A 20,473-nucleotide genomic window follows, 5' to 3' on the forward strand; every position below is an offset into this window, starting at 1 on the left:
TACCCAAAGAATGTGAGGCAGACAGAGTAAAAAACCCAAAAGGCAGGAGAGACTTCCACTCTGTCCAGACAATCAGAAAACAAAAAGTCGGGGATTGCAGGCATCTCTCTAATGTCAAGATGACAAGGAGATGTTTCGGGTTCTGATACAAACATTGGCCTTTATTATTTGTTTGTTTTCTCTAGGACCAGTCATTGCAGATAAAGCCAGAAAAAGATGAATCAAGATTCAGAAGCCAGGTTATTTAGTTGCCAAAAATCTATGATGTATGTATGTGTATGTGTGATTTGAGAGCCCAGAATCTCTGCAGTGATGTTAGTCCCTGCAGAGTGACAGCAATGGAGTCTCTTTACCTCCTGGGAGCTAGTAGCACACCCCCGGTTGTGACCACTAGATATTTCTCCAGACACGGTTAAATGTCTCCTTGGAGACAGTATAGTTCCTGGCTAAGAATCACTGGTTTGGACCATAGTTCCCAATTAGGGAAGTCACAACTCCTGCTCTCTTGCCCCACTCCCACACTCCTGCTAACTCTAACTACTTTTTTTCTCAGGTATGTGTGTGGGTCCCCCATCTAATGCCATTAGAAATGATTTTGCAGGACTTCTGTCACCAAGTATGGCCAGCAGAGGCCATGGAAGCTGTTCTTCCACCTTTACCATGTTCATGTTCACTTCTGAAGAAGGTTCTACCAGGATCTAATAGAAAATGCAATCAAAGTTTACAATAAAATAAGATCTCCCCCACCAGTTTCCAACTTCAAGACATATTCTCATTTGTTAGAAATAAAATCATAGGGTCAATTCTGTTTGATGGGAGAGGAAGTTTTGCCTAAGACAGCATGAGCTTGAACCCTCATGGGGCATCAGGAGAGGCAATGGTTCAAATAGAGATCAAAGGGCCTATAGGAGCTGGTGCCTGGTAGTTTTGGGGTGATGGCATTTAGACTGTAGAATGAAGGTTCTCTGCACAGCCAGATTTGGAGCCAGTCAGGCTGTTTCTGCATTGCGGTGATCCTTGGTAGAATATAGCTCTATAGAGAGTGACTGAGGAGAGCCATTTGTGGGCTAGAGAGCCCCTGGAGCCAGAGGGGACCTCTTTGTTCCTTCTTTCATGTATTTAGCAATCAACAATTTAGCCCCCATGTACTATGAACCAAGAATTAGACAAAGTCCTGAGAATTGAACATTTATGGAGGCAGATTTGTGTGACAGGAAAAAACAAAAAATAGGGAGCTTAGTCAGTGATCGATCCCAGCCAACCTTGGAGCATAGCTAGCAGCCCTGCTGAACTGTGGAGTCCAGTCTGCAGTTCTGACCAACTGTGGGGCACAGCACACAGCCTCGCCTGACATGGGAGACTAGTAACAACCTGATGGGCTGCAGAGCACATTTCTGGTCCCACCTGGACAGGGAGTACAACCAGATCCTGCTCAGTGACAGGGCTCAGCCTGTGGCCCTGCCTAATTTGGTTTTATTTTCAATATAAAATAAACAAAATTTGTGAAATATGTAGTGTTTGGTTACATGGATAAGTTCTTTAATGATAATTATTGAGATTTTTGGTGTATCTGTCACCCAAGCAGTATATACTATACCCAGTGTGTAGTCTTTTATCCCTCACCCCACTCCCGCCTCCCCGAGTCTCCAAAATCTTTTATATCATTCTTATGCCTTTGTATCCTCATAACCTAGCTCTCACTTACAAGTGAGAACATATGATATTTGGATTTTGATTTCTGAGTTACTTCACTTAGAATAACGGTCTCCAATTCCATCCAGGTTGCTGCGAATGCCATTATTTCTTTTTTTCTTTTTCTTTTCTTTTTTGAGATGGAGTCTTGCTCTGTTGCCCAGGCTGGAGTGCAGTAGCACGATCTTGGCTCACTGCAACCTCTGCCTCCCAGGTTTAAGTGAGTCTCCTGTCTCAGCTTCCTCAGTAGCTGGGATTACAGACCTGCACCACCATACTCAGCTAATTTTTTATATTTTTGGTAGAGATGGGGTTTTACCATGTTGGTCAGGCTGATCTAGAACTCCTGACCTCAAGCAATCTGTCCACCTCGGCTTCCCAAAGTGCCGGAATTACAGGCATGAGTCACTGCGCCCAGTCTATTTCATTTCTTTCTATGGCTGAGAAGTATTCATGGTGTATATATACTACATTTTCTTTTTTATAATTTTATTTAATTTTTTTATTGCATTTTAGATTTGGGGGTACATGTGAAGAACATGCAAGATAGTTGCATAGGTACACATGTAGCAGTGTGATTTGCTGCCTTCCTCCCCTTCACCTATATCTGGCATTTCTCCCCATGCTATCTTTCCCCAACTCCCCACCCCCATTGTCCCTCCCCTATTCCCCCCAACAGACCCCAGTGTGTAGTGCTCCCCTCCCTGTGTCCATGTGTTCTCATTGTTCAACACCCGACTATGAGTGAGAACATGCGGTATTTCATTTTCTGTTCTTGTGTCAGTTTGCTGAGAATGATGGTCTCCATCATTCTCCAGGTTCATCCATGTCCCTACAAAGGACATGAACTCATTGTTTTTGATTGCTGCGTAATATTCCATGGTGTATATGTGCCACATTTTCCCTGTCCAGTCTATCATTGATGGGCATTTGGGTCGGTTCCAGGTCTCTGCTATTGTAAACAGTGCTACAATGAACATTTGTGTGCATGTGTCCTTATAGTAGAATGTTTTATAATCCTTTGGATATATACCCAGTAATGGGATTGGTGGGTCAAATGGAATTTCTATGTCTAGGTCCTTGAGGAATCGCCACACTGTCTTCCACAATGGTTGAACTAATTTACACTCCCACCAACAGTGTAAAAGTGTTCCTATTTCTCCACATCCTCTCCAGCATCTGTTGTCTCCACATTTTTTAATAATTGCCATTCTAACTGGCGTGAGATGGTATCTCAATGTGGTTTTGATTTGCATCTCTCTAATGACCAGTGATGATGAGCATTTTTTCATATGTTTGTTGGCCTCATGTATGTCTTCTTTTGTAAAGTGTCTGTTCATATCCTTTGCCCATTTTTGAATGTGCTTGTTTGTTTTTTTCTTGTAAATCTGTTTGAGTTCTTTGTAAATTCTGGATATCAGCCCTTTGTCAGATGGGTAAACTGCAAAAATTTTTTCCCATTCTGTTGGTTGCTGATTCACTCTAATGACTGTTTCTTTTGCCCTGCAGAAGCTGCTTTGCTCACTCATTGGTTGATGAACATTTAGGCTGGTTCCATATTTTTGCAATTGTGAATTATGCTGCTATAAATATACATATCAAGTGTCTTTTTAATATAATGATTTATTTTCATCTGGGTAGATACCCAGTAGTGGGATTGCTGGATCAAATGGTAGTTCTGCCTTTAATTCTTTAAGGAATCTCCATACTGTTTTCCGTAGTGGCTGCACTAGTTTAAATTTCCACCAACAGGGTAAAAGTGTTTCCTTTTCACCACATTCACTCCAGCATCTATTATTTTTTAATTTTTTGATTATGACCATTCTTACAGGAGTAAGGTGATATCACACTGCAGTTTTAATTTGCATTTCCCTGATCATTAGTGATGTTGAGCATTTTTTCATTTGTTTGTTGACCATTTGTATATCTTCTTTTGATAAATATCTATTCATGTCCTTAGCCCATTTTTTGATGTGATTATTATTTTTTTTTTTTTCTTGATGGTTTGAGTTCCTTGTAGATTCTGGATATTAGTTTTTTGTTAGATGCATGGCTTGCAAATATTTTCTCCTATTCTGTGAGGTCTCTGTTTATTCTGCTGATTATTTATTTTGCTGTCCAGATGCTTTCTAGTTTAATTAGGTCCCATCTATTTATTTTTGTTTCTGTTGCATTTGCTCTTGCATTCTTGGTCATGATCTCTTTGCATAAGCCAATGTCCAGAACAGTTTTCCCAGTGTTATTTTCTATAGTTTTTATGGTTTTATGTCTTAGATGTAAGTCTTTGATTAATCTTGAGTTGATTTTTGTATAAAGAGATAGGTGAGGATCCAGTTTTACTCTTTTCCATGTGTTTTACCAGTCATCCCAGCATCATTTGTTGAATAGGGTGTCCTTTCCCCACTTTGTTTTTGTTTGCTTTGTTGAAGATCAGTTGTCTGTAAGTATTTGGTTTTATTTTTGGGCACTGTATTATGTTTCATTTGTCTACATGCCTATTTTTATACCAACACCATGCTGTTTTGGTAACTATCCACTTGTAGTATAGTTTAAAGTCAGGTAATGTAATGCCTTCAGATTTGTTCTTCTTGTTTAGTCCTGAAGTGGCTATGTGCAATCTTTTTTGGTTTCATATGGATTTTAGGATTTTTTTCTAGTTGTGTGAAGAATAATGATTGTACTTTGATGGGAATTGCGTTGTATCTGTAGATTGCTTTTGGCAGTATGGTCATTTTCACAATATTGATTCTACTCATCCATAAGCATGGGACCTATGGCCATTTATTTGTGTTGTCAGTGATTTCTTTCAGCACTGTTTTGTGGTTTTCCTTGTAGAGATCTTTCACTTCCTTGCTTAGGTGTATTCCTAAGTATTTTATTTTTACTTTTTTGCTGTAGTCAAAAAAAGGGATTCAGTTCTTGATTTGTTTCTCAGCTTGGTCATTATTGGTGTACAACAGGTTACTAATTTGTGAACACTGATTTTTGTATGCTGAAACTTTACTGAATTCGTTTATCAGATCTGGAAGCTTTTTGGATGAGTCCTTAAGGTTTTCTAGGTATATGATTATATCATCAGCAAACAGCCACAGTTTGACACTCTCTTTACCGATTTGGATGCCCTTTATTTCTTTCTCTTTTCTGATTGCTCTGGCTAGAACTTTCAGTAGTATTAGGTTGAATAGAAGTGGTGAAAGTGGACATCATTGTCTTGTTCCATTTCTCAGGAAAATGCTTTCAACTTTTCCTCATTTAGTACAATGTTGGCTATGGGTTTGTCATAGACAGTTTTTACTACTTTGAGGTATGTCCTTTCTATGCCAGTTTTGCTGAGGGTTTTATGGGGATTCCTGGTTTTGTCAAATGCTTTTCTTCATCTATTGAGATCATCATGATTTTTGTTTTTAATTTTATGCGATGTATCACATTTGTTGACTTGCATATCTTCCATCCCTGCATCCCTGGTATGATGCCCATTTGATCATGTTGGATTATCTTTTTGATATGCTGTCAGATTCAGTTAGCTAGTATTTTATTGAGGACTTTTGCATCTATGCTCATCAGGGATATTGGTTTGTAGTTTTCTTTTTTCATTACATCCTTCCCTGGTTTTGGAATCGGGGATACTGGCTTCATAAAATGAAGGAGGATTCCTTCTTTCTCTATCTTTTGGAATTGTTTCAGTAAGATTGGTACTAATTCTTCTTTGAATGTCTGAAAGAATTCAGCTGTGAAGTTACCTGGTCCTGGACTTTTTTTTTTCTTGGCAATTTTTCTTATTACTGTTTCAGTCTCACTACCTATTACTGGTGTGTTCAGAGTTTCTATTTCTTCCTGATTTAATCTGGGAGGGTTGTCTATTTCCAGAAATTTATTCATCTCCTCTAGATTTTCTGGTTTGTACACATAAAGGTGCTCATAGTAGCCCTGAGTAGTCTTTTGTATTTCTGTGGTATCAGTTGTAATATCTCTCATTTCTTTTCTAATTGGGCTTATTTAGATTTTCTCTCTTTTTTTCTTGGTTAGTCTTGCTAATGGGCTATAAATTTTATATATCTTTTCAAAGAACCAGCTTTTTCTTTCATTCATTTTTTATATTTTATTGTATCAATTTCATTTAGTTCTGCTCTGATCTTTGTTATTTCTCTTCTTCTGCTAGGTTTGCATTTGTTTTTTTCTTGTTTTTCTAGTTCCTTGATGTGTAACCCTAGATTGTCTATTTGTGCTCTTTAAGACTTTTTGATATAGGCAATTAATGCTATGAGTTTTCCTCTCAGCACTGCTTTTGTTGTATCCCAGAGGTTTTGATAAGTTGCATCACTATTATCATTCAGTTCAAAGAATTTTTTAATTTCCGTATTGATTTTACTGTTGACCCATAGATCATCCAAGAGCAGATTATTTAATTTCCATGTGTCGGTATAGTTTTGAAGGTTCCTTTTGTAGTTGATTTACAGTTTTATTCCATTATGATATGAGAGGATACTTGATATAATTTTGATTTACTTAAATTTATTGAGACTTGTTTTGTCTATCATATGGTCTGTCTTGGAGAATGCTTTACATGCTAATGAATAGAATGTGTATTCTGCAGTTGTTGGATAAAATGTTCTGTAAATATCTGTTAGTTAATTGTTTTAGGGTATAGTTTAAGTCCATTGTTTCTTTGTTGGTTTTCTATCTTGATAACCTGTCTAGTGCTATCAGTGGAGTACTGAAATCTCCTGCTATTATTGTGTTGTCATCTATCATTTCTTAGGTCTAGTAGTAGTTGTTTTATAAATTTGGAAACTCAAGAGTTAAGTACATACCTATTTAGGATTGGTATTTTTCCTTTTGTAGTAATCCTTTTATCATTATGTAATGTTCCTCTTTGTCTGTTTTCTCTGATATAAGAATAGTTCTTCCTGCTCATTTTTGGTTTCCATTTGCATGGAATATCTTTTTCCACCCCTTTACCTTAAGTTTATGTTAGTCCTTATGTGTTAGGTGAGTTTCTTGAAGATAGCAGATATTTGGTTCATGGATTTTTTAAATCTCTTCTGCCATTCTGTGTCTTTTAAGTGGAGTGCTTAGTCCATTTGTATTCAATGTTAGTATTGAGATGTGAGGTACTGTTGTATTCATCAAGTTACTTGTTGCCTTAATATCTTGCTTTTTATTCCTTCATCCTGTTGTTTTATAGGCCCTGTGAGATTGATGTTTTAAGGAGGCTTTATTTCAGTGTATTTTAAGGATTTGTTTCAAGATTTTGAACTCCTTTTTAGCATTTCTTGAAGTGCTGGTTCGGTAGTAGCAAATTCCCTCAGCACTTGTTTGTCTGAAAAAGACTATCTCTCCTTCATTTATGGAGCTTAGTTTTGCTGGATACAAAATTCTTGGCTGATAATTATTTTGTTTTAGGAGGCTAACAATGGGGCTCCATTTCATTCTGGCTTGTAAGGTTTTTGCTGATAAATTTTCTGATAATCTGATAGATTTTCCTTTATAGATTATCTGGTACTTTGGTCTCATAGCTCTTAGGATTCTTTCCTTCATCTGACACAAGAACAGAAAATCAAACACTGCATGTTCTCAGTCATAGGCGGATGTTGAACAATGAGAACATATGGACACAGCAACGGGAGCATCACATGCTGGAGTCTGTTGGGGGAACTAGGGGAGGGACAGTGGAGGGTAGGGAGGTTGGAGCGGGATAACATGGGGAGAAATGCCAGATATAGGTGACGGGGGGATGGAGGCAGCAAACCACATTGCCATGTGTGTACCTATGCAACAATCCTGTATGATCTGCACATGTACCCCAGAACCTAAAGTACAATAAAAAAAATATATATTTTAAAAAATAACCTGATTACTGCATAAGATGATAATATTTTTGTGATGAATTTCCTGGGTATTCTTTGAGCTTCTTGTATTTGGATGTCTAGATCTCTAATAAAGCCAGAAAAGTTTTCTTCAGTTGTTCCCTCAAAAAGTTTTTCAAACTTTTAGATTTCTTTTTTTCCTTGGGAACACCAATTATTCTTAGGTTTGGTCTTTTAGCATAATCCCAAATTTCTTGGAGGCTTTGTTAATTTTTTTAAAAATTTTTTCTTTGTGTTTTTCTGATTGGGTTAATTTAGAAGCCTTGTCTTTAGGCTCTAAAGTTCTTTTTTCTTGTTTTAGTCTATTGTTGACACTTTTCAGTGCATTTTGTATTTTTCTAAGTGTGTCTTTCATTTCCAGAATTTGTGATGGTTTTTTCTTTATGACATCTATTTCTCTGGAGCATTTTGTATCCATATTCTGTACTGTTTTTTAAAAAAATTTTAAGTTGGTTTTCCTCCTCTGGTATCTCCTTGAATAACTTAATAATCAACCTTCTGAATTCTTTATCTGGCAATTCAGAGATTTCTTCTTGGTCTGGGATCCATTGCTGGGGAGCTGGTGTGATCTTTTGGGGTACTATAGAACCCCCTTTTGTCATATTACCAGAATTACTTTTCTGATTCCTTCTCATCTGGGTAGACTATTTCAATGGTGAGGTCTTAATCTCAAGGCCTGCTGCATGGATTTTTTTGTCTCATTGGGTGATCTCTTGGCTTTCCCCCTTCTCCTTGGGGTGGGGTTTCCTGAGAGCTTGACTGCAGTGATTTTTATTGCTCTTCTGGGTCTAGCCACCCAGAGGGACAACCAGGCTCTGGGCTGGTGCTGGGGGAATGTTTGCAAAGAGCTGTATGATGTGATTTATCTTCAGGTCTCCCAGCCACAGATACCAGCATCTGCACTCATAGAGGTGTCAGGGAAATGGATTAGACTCCATGAGAGTCCTTGATTATAGATATATGTACTATGCTGGCTTTCTTGAATGTTGGTTATGCTAGCAGTGAAGTTGTCACATGGACACATTCAAAATTTCTGGTTAGCCAAGCTGTTGCAGTTAGGGAAATTAGGTGTTGTCTTCTTCCTGAAGTCGAGTTTATTCTGTTATGATTTGCACTAATGGCCTAAGTTGGTTATCTTCCAGCCAGGAAGAAGTGTTTTCAAGAGAGCACCAGCTGCATTAGTAGTAGGGAAATCTAAGTTTTCCCTAAAATGGCCAGAGTAATTATTTTAATATCTCAGGTGATGGGCAGGACTGTAAATCTCCCAGGAGTTTCTACATTTTGTGTTTGGCTACCAGGGCATGTAGGGAAATACCGTCAGGTAGGGGCAGGGCTAGGGATGAGTGGGTTCAGACCTTTCTTGGACGGGGCTTCCTGTGGTCACTAGGAGGTGTGAGGGAGTGGTTCTTAAGCCAATGGGATTGTGTTCCAGAGGGGATCATGGCTGCTTCTGCTGTGTCATATAGATTGCCAGGGAAGTAGGGGATAGCTGGTAGCAAGAGGCTTCACGCAGCTCCTATGCAATTGGAGAGGCCGTTCTCACTCCCACAGTGCCCCATTCAGACCTTGTCCCGGGTTATGGGCTACCCCACTGAGAAAGCAAGCATGGCTTTTGGACCTCACCCTCCCTGTCTTCCCACTCTGTTGGCAGCTCCTGCACTCCTGCACTTGTGTCTGCAGCAGCTCCCACTTCAACCCAAGACTGCTCAAAAAAATTTGTGCCCAATAAAAACCACTACCAATTTCAACTGGGAGATTTTTTACCCTGCAACCCCTCCTCAATTCTGCTGGCTGCCTTCCCAAGGCCCCCTGTGAGATATAGTCAGAGATGGCTTCCCGGAGCTTGAGCTGGAGACTGTGAGTGTCTTCAAAGTACCTCCTGCTGCTGCTTCTACTACTGTATTTTGTGCAACTCTTTAAATTCATTTACATTTAATGCTATTCCTATCAAACTACCAATGACTTTATTCACAGAATTAGAAAAAGCTATTTTAAAATTCATATGAAACTAAGAAAAAAAAGCCAAAATAGCCAAGGCAATCCTAAGCAAAAAGAACAAAGCTGGAGACATCATATTACCCAACTTTAAACCAAAGATACAGTAACCAAAACAGTATACTACAAAACAGATACATAGACCAATGGAATGGACTAAAGAGCCCATAAATAATGCCATACACTTACAACCATCTGATCTTTGACAAAGTTAACAAAAGCAAGCCATGGAAAAATACTCCCCATTTAGTAAATAGTGTTGGGATAACTGGCTAGCCATATGCAGAATATTGAAGGTGGTCCCCTTATTTACGCTATATACAAAAATCAGCTCAAGGTGGATTAAAGACTTAAATGTAAAACCTAAAACTATAAAAATCCTAGAAGACAACCTAGGAAATACCATTCTGGATATAGAACCATTCTGGCAAAGATTTTATGACAAAGATGCTAAAAGCACTTGCAACAAAACAAAAATTGACAAATGGGACCAATTATACTAAAGAGCTTCTGCCCAACAACAGAAACTATCAACAGAGAAAACAAACAACCCACAGAATGGGAAAAAAATATTTGCAAACTATGTATCTGAATGTTCTAAAATCCAGTATCTCTAAGGAACTTAAACAAATTAACAAGCAAAAAATAAACAATCCCATAAAAGGTAAGTAAAGGTTATTAACAAAAACTTTCCAAAAGAAGATATACACGTGGTCAACAAGCATATGAAAAAATGCTCTTCATCACTGATCATTAGAGAAATGCAAATCAAAACTGCAGTGAGATATCATCTCACATCAGTCAGAATGGCTATTTAAAAAGTCCAAAAATAATAAATGCTGGTGAGGTTGCAGAGCAAGGGGAACACTTATACACTGCTGGTGGTAATGTTTATTAATTCAGCTATTGTGGAAAGCAGGGTGGTTATTTCTCAGACAACTTAAAACAGAAATACCATTTGACTCAGTAATCCCATTATTGGGTATATACCCAATGGAATATAAATCGTTCTACTGTAAAGACACATGCAGGCATATGTTCATTGCAGTACTGTTCACAATAGCAAAGTCATGGAATCGACCTAAATGCCCATCAGTGATAGACTAGATAAAGAAAATGTGGTAAATATGTACCTTGAAATACTATACAGGCATACAAATGAATGAGATTATGCCCCTCATAGCAACATTGATGTAGCTAGGGGCCATTAGCTTAAGCAAACTAACATATTAATATAAAACCAAATACCTCATGTTCTCAGTTAACAGTGGGAGCTACACATTGAGTACATATGGACACAAAGATGGGAACAACAGACACCAGGGCCTACTTGAGGGTGGGGAGGGTGGAATGGAGATTAGGGATAAACAAACAAACAAACAAACAAACAAAACCTACCTGTCAAGTACTATGCTAATTGCCTGGGTGGTGAAATAATCTGTACACCAAACCCCATGAAACACAATTTACCTGTATAACAAACCCGTACATATACCCCTGAACCTAAAATAAAGGTTAAAAAATAAGTGAATTCAGCAAACCTGCAGGATAAAAAATTGATGTACAAAAATCAGTTATATTTCTATATCATAACAACAAACTATCTGATAAACAACACAAGCCCATTTACAAAGGCATCAAAAATAATAAAATACTTGGAAATAAATTTGCCCATGGTGGATTGAAAATCAAAAGACATGGATGAAAGAAACTGAAAACAAATACAGGGAAATATTTCCTGTGTTCATGGATTAGAAGAATTAATGTTGTTAAAATATGTATACTACCAAAAGCATTCTATAGATTCAATGAACCCCTATCAAAATTCTAATGGTGTTCTTGTAGAAATAGAGAAAAGCTTTTAAATATTTATATAGAACCACAAAAGCCTCCAAATAGCCAAGGCAATTTTGAACAAAAAGAACGAAGTTAGAGGCATCACACTTACTGACTTCAAACTATATTACAAAGCTGTGGTAATCAAACAGTATAGTACTGACATAAAAAACAGTATGTAGTCCAATGGAACAAAATTGAGAGCCCAGAGATAAACCCATACAAATATAGATAACTAATTCTTAACAGTGAAACCAAGCATTCACAGTGGGCAAAGGATAGTTTCTTCAGTAAGTGGTGTTGAGAAAACTGAATATCCACATGCCAAAAAATAAAATTGGGCCTCTATCTTACACTACTTAGAAAAATTAACCCAAGATGGATTAAAATTAACTCAAGCTGGATTAAAGGTTTAAGTGTAGTACCTGAAACCGTAAAACTCCTAGGAGAAAACATGAGGAAAAAGTTCCTTGATGTTGGTTTTAGCAATGAGTTTTTTTTCTACAAAAGCACAAGGAACAAAAACAAAAATAAACATGTTGGACTATATTAAACTAAAAGGCTTCTGCATAGCAAAAGAAACAGTCAACAAAGTGAAAAGCCATCCTACAGAATAGGAGAAAATATGTGCAAACTACATATATGTCTAATAAGATGTTAATATCCAAAAATGTAAGGAACTTATATCATGCAATAGCAAAACAAAAAAAAACCCACAAACAATCTAATTTAAAAAACTGGACAGATGACAAATAGACATACAAATGGCCTATAGGTACTTGAAAACGTGCTCAACATCACACATCATCACAGAAATGCAAACAAAACCACATTGAGGTATCATGTGACCCCTATTAGGATGGCCATTATCATGAAACAAGATAAGAGGTGTTTGTGGGGATGTAGAGAAAAGGGAATTCTTGTGCACTGTTAGTAGAAATGTAAATTGGTACAGACATTATGGAAAACAGTCTGGAATCTCCTTAAAAAATTAAACACAGGAAAGGAGGACTCAAGATGGCACTGTGAGAACAACCCAGGATTGGAGCTCTTCTCGTTGAATCCGCAAACGGTGAGTCAGACCGGCATTTCCAGACTGATCTTTGTTGCCCACAGAACGGGGAAACTCCCAAGTATAAAAAAGACACGGGACGCCAGGCAGTAGGTCTGCCTGGCGAAGCCGGCAGCCGGGGCGGCGGCGGCCGGCCCTACCCAGCAATCCCCACAGAGCACGCTTGTCCAGGTGCCCTGTTGAACCGGCAACCTGAGACTTGAAAGGGCTGGACTTGAGACTGAACGAGACTTGTACAGTAGGCCAGCCCAGGGGATTGCAGGGATTGGGATACCCAGTGGGACGAACAAAACCGCGATTTCAAACTATCCCGAGCAGATGGTCCGAGACGCTCTGTGGGGGAGGGGCGTCCACCACTACCGAGGCAACCCGCCCCAACTGAGATACACGCCCACTGCTGACGCAGCCAGCCGTTGCCGAGGCAACCCGCCCCAACTGAGATACACGCCGACTGCTGACGCAGCCAGCCATTGCCGAGGCAACCCGCCCCAACTGAGATACACGCCCATTGCTGACGCAACCAGCCATTGCCGAGGCAACCCGTCCCTACTGAGATACACGCCCACTGCTGACGCAGCCTGCCGTTGCTGAGGCAACACGCTACAACGAAGAGACTCCGCCGCAGGGTGTGGCGGAGACCACAGCAGAGCCGGCAGGAACAGCGCGAATCACACAACAGCAGGGCGGAGCCTCGACAGCCAAACAGTGGCTAGTCTGCCTCCTAGCTGGGCAGGACACCTGATCGGACATACAAAAATAAAGCCCAAACCCCTCAACACAGAGCATTTGAGGAAAAAAAAAAAAAAAAGGGTTTTTTAATGAGCTGTGTTGCAGCAGAATAAAACATAGCAGCCTAACAGCCCTGAATGAACAACAGAGTGCACAGCTCAGCAATTAAACCCCTATAAAGTACAAACTGTCTCCTCAAGCAGCTACCTGACCCCTTTATATCCAAAAGACTGACATTAGGCAGGCATCATCCTGGGACAAAGAGAGCAGAAAAAGAAACTGGTAGCATCCCTCGCTGTGCCACGGCTACTAGAGGTGCACCCCAGACAAGCAGGGTCTGGAGCCGACCTCAGCAGTCATACAGCGAAGGGGCTAGACTGGTAGAAGGAAAACCAAGCAACAGAAATACTTCATCATCCACATTCTGGGTGTCCACTCAGAGACCCAAACGAAAAGTCAGCAACTACGCAGACGACCAGCGGACAAATCCACAGAGATGGGAAGAAACCAGCGCAAAAAGGAGGAAAACACCCGAAACCAGAACACCTCGCCTCCTAGAAAGGACCAAAACTCCTCACCAGCAAGGGAGCAAAGCTGGACGGAGAATGACTGTGATGAAATGACGGAATTAGACTTCAGAAGATGGATAATGAGAAACTTTTGTGAGCTAAAAGATCATGTATTAAATCAATGCAAAGAAACTAAGAACCTTGAAAAAAGATTTGAAAAAAGATTCGAGGAAATGATAACAAGAATGGATACCTTAGAGAGGAATATGAATGAATTAAAGGAGCTGAAAAACACAATACGAGAACTTCGCGAAGCAAACACAAGTTTCAATAGCCGAATTGACCAAGCAGAAGAAAGAATATCTGAAATCGAAGACCAACTCAATGAAATAAAACGAGAAACCAAGATCAGAGAAAAAAGCGCAAAAAGGAATGAACAAAGTCTCCAAGAAATGTGGGACTATGTGAAAAGACCTAACCTACGTTTGATAGGTGTACCAGAAGGGGACGAAGAGAATGAATCCAAGCTGGAAAATACTCTTCAGGACATCATCCAGGAAAATTTCCCCCACCTAGCAAGACAAGCCAACAGTCAATTCCAGGAAATACAGAGAACACCACAAAGATATTCCGCAAGAAGAGCAACCCCGAGGCACATAATCGTCAGATTCAACAGGGTTGAAATAAAGGAGAGAATACTAAGGGCAGCCAGAGAGAAAGGTCGGGTCACCCACAAAGGGAAGCCCATCAGACTCACAGCAGATCTCTCGGCAGAAACACTACAAGCCAGAAGAGAGTGGGGGCCAATATTCAACATTCTTAAAGAAAAGAACTTTCAACCCAGAATTTCATATCCAGCCAAACTGAGCTTCAGAAGTGAAGGAAGAATAAAATCCTTTGCGAACAAGCAAGTACTCAGAGATTTTGTCACCACCAGGCCTGCTTTACAAGAGCTCCTCAAAGAGGCACTACACATAGAAAGGATCAATCAGTACCAGCCATTCCAAAATCACACTGAATGCTAAAGAGCTTCAACATAATGAAGAATCTACAACAACTAACAGGCAAAACAGCCACTTAGCATCAAAATGGCAGTATCAAATTCACACATAACAATATTAACCCTAAATGTAAATTGACTCAATGCACCAATCAAAAGACACAGACTGGCAAATTGGATAAAAATCCAAAACCCATCAGTGTGCTGTATCCAGGAAACCCATCTCACATGCAAGGATACACAAAGGCTCAAAATAAAGGGATGGAGGAAGATTTACCAAGCAAATGGAGAGCAAAAAAAAGCAGGAGTTGCAATTCTCATCTCTGATAAAATAGACTTTAAAGCAACAAAGATCAAAAGAGACAAAGAAGGCCATTACATAATGGTAAAAGGATTGATACAACAAGAAGAGCTAACGATCCTAAACATATATGGACCCAACACAGGAGCACCCAGATACATAAGGCAAGTTCTTAATGACTTACAAAAGGACTTAGACTCCCACGCAATAATAGTGGGAGACTTTAACACTCCACTGTCAATACTAGACAGATCAACCAGACCGAAAATCAATAAGGATATCCAGGGCTTGAACTCAGACCTGGAGCAAGCAAACCTGGTGGACATTTACAGAACTCTCCACCCCAAATCCACAGAATACACATTCTTCTCAGCACCACATCACACCTACTCTAAAATTGACCACATAATTGGAAGTAAAGCACTGCTCAACAAATGCAAAACAACTGAAATCATAACAAACAGCCTCTCAGACCATAGTGCAATCAAGTTAGAACTCAGAATTCAGAAACCGACCCAGAACCGCACAGCTTCATGGAAACTGAACAACTGGCTCTTGAATGTTGACTGGGTAAACAACGAAATGAAGGCAGAAATAAAGAAGTTCTTCGAAACCAATGAGAACGAAGACACAACGTGCCAGAACCTCTGGGACACATTTAAAGCCGTCTCTAGAGGAAAGTATCTAGCAATAAGTGCCCATATGAGGAGAATGGAGAGATCCAAAATTGACACCCTATCATCAAAATTGAAAGAGCTAGAGGAGCAAGATCAAAAAAACTCAAAACCCAGCAGAAGACAAGAAATTACTAAGATCAGAGCTGAGCTGAAGGAGATTGAGACACGAAAAACCCTTCAAAAAATCAATAAATCCAAGAGCTGGTTTTTTGAAAAGATCAACAAAATAGACAGACCACTAGCCAGACTGATTAAAAATAAAAGAGAGAACAACCAAATAGATGCAATAAAAAATGATAAAGGGGAAATCACCACAGATTCCACAGAAATTCAAACCATCATCAGAGAATATTACAAACAACTATATGCGCATAAACTAGTAAACCTGGAAGAAATGGATAAATTCCTGGACTCCTGTGTCCTCCCAAGCCTAAACCAGGAGGAAGCTGAAACTATGAATAGACCAATAACAAGGTCTGAAGTCAAGGCAGCAATTAAGAGCCTACCTCACAAAAAAAGCCCAGGTCCAGACGGGTTCACAGCTGAATTCTACCAGACACACAAGGAGGAGCTGGTACCATTCCTTCTAAAACTATTTCAAACAATGCAAAAAGAGGGAATCCTTCCCAAATCATTTTATGAGACCAACATCATTCTGATACCAAAACCCGGCAGAGACCCAATGAGAAAAGAAAACTTCAGGCCAATATCCATGATGAACATAGATGCAAAAATCTTCAATAAAATATTGGCAAGCCGATTGGAACAGCAAATCAAAAAACTTATTCATCATGATCAAGTAGGATTCATCTCGGGGATGCAAGGCTGGTTCAACATACGCAAGTCTATCAACGTAATTTACCACATAAACAGAACCAAAAACAAAAACCACATGATTATCTCAATTGACGCAGAGAAGGCATTTGACAAAATTCAACAGCCCTTAATGCTAAAAACCCTCAATAAACTCGGTATCGATGGAACGTATCTCAAAGTAATAAAAGCTATTTATGACAAACCAACAGCCAATATCATACTGAATGGGCAAAAACTGGAAGCATTCCCTTTGAAATCTGGCACTAGACAAGGATGTCCTCTCTCACCACTCCTATTCAATATAGTACTGGAAGTTCTAGCCAGAGCAATCAGGCAAGAAAAAGAAATAAAGAGTATTCAAATAGGAAAGGTGGAAGCCAAATTGTCTCTATTTGCAGACGACATGATAGTATACCTAGAAGACCCCATCGCCTCAGCCCAAAAACTCCTGAAACTGATAAACAACTTCAGCAAAGTCTCAGGATATAAAATCAATGTGCAAAAATTACAAGCATTCGTCTACACCAATAACAGACTTAAAGAAAGCCAAATCAAGAGCGAACTGCCATTCGCAATTGCTACAAAAAGAATAAAATACCTCGGAATACAACTCACAAGGAACGTAAGGGACCTCTTCAAGGAGAACTACAAACCACTGCTCAACGAAATCAGAGAGGACACAAACAGATGGAGAAACATTCCATGTTCATGGTTAGGAAGAATTAATATCGTGAAAATGGCTATACTGCCCAAAGTAAATTACAGAATCAACGCTATCCCCATCAAGCTACCATTGACTTTCTTCACAGAACTGGAAAAAACCACCATGAACTTCATATGGAACCAAAAGAGAGCCCGCATAGCCAAGTCGATTCTAAGCAAAAAGAACACAGCGGGGGGCATCACACTACCGGATTTCAAACTATACTACAAGGCTACAGTAATCAAAACAGCATGGTACTGGTATCAAAACAGAGATATAGACCAATGGAACAAAACAGAGGCACCGGAGGCAACACAACATACATACAACTATACAATCTTTGATAAACCTGACAAAAACAAGCAATGGGGCAAGGATTCCATGTTTAACAAATGGTGTTGGGAAAACTGGCTAGCCATGTGCAGAAAGCAGAAACTGGACCCCTTCCTGACACCTTACACTAAAATTAACTCCAGATGGATTAAAGACTTAAACATAAGACCTGGCACCATAAAAACCCTAGAAGGAAATCTAGGCAAAACTATCCAGGACATAGGAGTAGGCAAGGACTTCATGAACAAAACACCAAGAGCATTGGCAACAAAAGTCAAAATAGACAAGTGGGACCTAATGAAACTCCACAGCTTCTGCACGGCAAAAGAAACAGTCACTAGAGTGGATCGGCAACCAACAGAATGGGAAAAAATTTTCGCAGTCTACCCATCTGACAAAGGGCTGATATCCAGAATTTACAAAGAACTCAAGCAGATTTACAGGAAAAAAACAAACAAGCCCATTCAAAAGTGGGCAAAGGATATGAACAGATACTTTACGAAAGAAGACATATATGAGGCCAACAATCGTATGAAAAAATGCTCATCGTCACTGGTCATCAGAGAGATGCAAATCAAAACCACATTGAGATACCATCTCACGCCAGTTAGAATGGCGATCATTAAAAAATCTGGAGACAACAGATGCTGGAGAGGATGTGGAGAGAAAGGAACACTTTTACACTGTTGGTGGGAGTGTAAATTAGTTCAACCATTGTGGAAGACAGTGTGGCGATTCCTCAAGGCCTTAGAAATAGAAATTCCATTTGACCCAGCAATCCCATTACTGGGTATATATCCAAAAGACTATAAATCGTTCTACTATAAGGACACATATACACGAATGTTCATTGCAGCACTGTTTACAATAGCAAAGACATGGAATCAACCCAAATGCCCATTGATAATAGACTGGATTGGAAAAATGTGGCACATATACACCATGGAATATTATGCAGCAATCAGAAATGATGAGTTTGTGTCATTTGTAGGGACATGGATGAATCTGGAGAACATCATCCTCAGCAAACTGACACAAGAACAGAAAATGAAACACCGCATATTCTCACTCATTGGTAGGTGATGAAAAATGAGAACACATGGACACAGAAAGGGGAGTACTAAACACTGGGGTCTATTGGGGGGAAAAGGGGAGGGCCAGTGGGAGGGGGAGGTGGTGAGGGATAGCCTGGGGAGAAATACCAAATGTGGGTGAAGGGGAGAAGAAAAGCTAAGCACACTGCCATGTGTGTACCTACGCAACTGTCTTGCATGCTCTGCTCATGTACCCCAAAACCTATAATCCAATAAAAAATTAAAAAAAAAAAAAAATTAAACATAGGACTGCCATGTGATCCAGTCATCTTTCTACTGGGTATATATCTAAAAGAAACAACATCAGTATCTCAAAGAGATATCTGCACCCCCATGTTTATTCTAGCATTATTCACAATAGCCAAATATATAAGCAACCTCAGCATCCATCATCAGGTTAATGGATGAAGAAAAGGTGAGATCGATATAGAATACATTATATTATACAATAATACAATAAAATATTCAGCCACTAAGATGAGAGGGATCCTTCTCTCTCACTGTCTTTCTGTGTGTGTGTATGTGTGTCCACACCCACATAAAAATGTGTAGTTCAGGGGAACAGTCCAAGGTAAGGAGGGACCCTAGGACCATGAAGTAGCATATACTTTTGGGCCCTGCTCCCTGGTGGGCTGAGGTCAGTCACAGAGGATGGTGCCTATGCATGGGAGGTATAAAGCAGTGGCTCTGTCCTGCTTCTTTGAAAACTGGGCCAAAGCAACAGGCAAAAAATTTTCAATTGTGGTAGTTCTTGTGCTAGGAACCTCCTTGGATATTGTATGTTCTTTATAATGCTGTGTCCATTTGACTTTTTGTGGGTATTGAGGTCCCCAAAAGATAAATTGTGAGGCCATCCCCAGAGGCAGTTTGTGTGGGTTTCACTGGGTTTTCCTTCTCTCCTGTGACACCAACCAAGTGCTCTTCTTGGCTCTGTTGAATAAGGGACTGAGCTCCTGAGATTCAGAGTTCTTTGTGTTCTGCTTGGGAGTTCTGCCCTGGCTACTTCTCCAAACCCTTGACATTTATTGAGCACCAGTTATATGCTAGGTAATATGCTTTATCTGGGAGTTTAAAATGCCAAAATAGAGAATATTAGCCATATATTTTATTTCCTGTATTCTAATCCTTTGACATCTGGGGACTTGCTGACTCTAAGTGGTCTGCTCCTCCAAGAATTTGCCAGTTGCTAGAGATAGTAAACAACTAGCCCAGGGAATATACCTTTTAAATGCAAACCAACTAATCCAAAGCTCACACCCCAGACACCTCCTTTAGTGAGCTCTCACACTGAAGTGTAAGTCTTTTTAGAAATAAAATTCTTGGTTGATAGTCTTTTTCTTTTATTTCTTTGGATATGTCAACTCACTATCTTCTGTCCCCCGTGATTTATTGTAAGAGATCAGCTGTTAATTTTACTGAGGAGCACTTGTATGTGATGCGCCACTTTTTTTCTTGTTGAAAAGACAGAACTGAAAATATTCTGTGTTTTCTTTGCTTTTTGACAGTTTGACTGTGATGTGCCTAATCTTTTTAAGTTTATCCTACCTGGAGTTCTTTTAGCTTTCTGGATGTGTGGTTTAATACTTTTCATCAAATTTGAGAAACTCTCCACATTATTTATTCAGATCATCTTACATCCCTTTCTAAGATCACTTCTGTTTTCTGAGTCTTTCATTAGAAATATTTTGGTATGCTTAATGAACTTCCTCAAATTTCTGAGTCTCTCTCATTCTTTTTTTTTTTTTTTTTACTGTACCTCAGAATAATCTGAATTGATTTATCTTCAATTACCTGATTCTTTCTGCCTGTGCAGATATGCTGTTGAGCCCTGCTAGTGATTTTCTAAAAA

General features: G+C 39.4%; 1 protein-coding gene across 10 annotated transcripts in view; it reads left to right on the top strand.

Annotated features, from left to right (window-relative positions):
* Positions 1 to 20,473, top strand: part of MYRIP (myosin VIIA and Rab interacting protein) — a 468,404-nt gene that overhangs the window by 48,501 nt on the left and 399,430 nt on the right. The window lies entirely within an intron of this gene.

This window comes from Callithrix jacchus, chromosome 17, assembly GCF_049354715.1.
Source record: "Callithrix jacchus isolate 240 chromosome 17, calJac240_pri, whole genome shotgun sequence".
Classification (NCBI taxonomy): domain Eukaryota; kingdom Metazoa; phylum Chordata; class Mammalia; order Primates; family Cebidae; genus Callithrix; species Callithrix jacchus.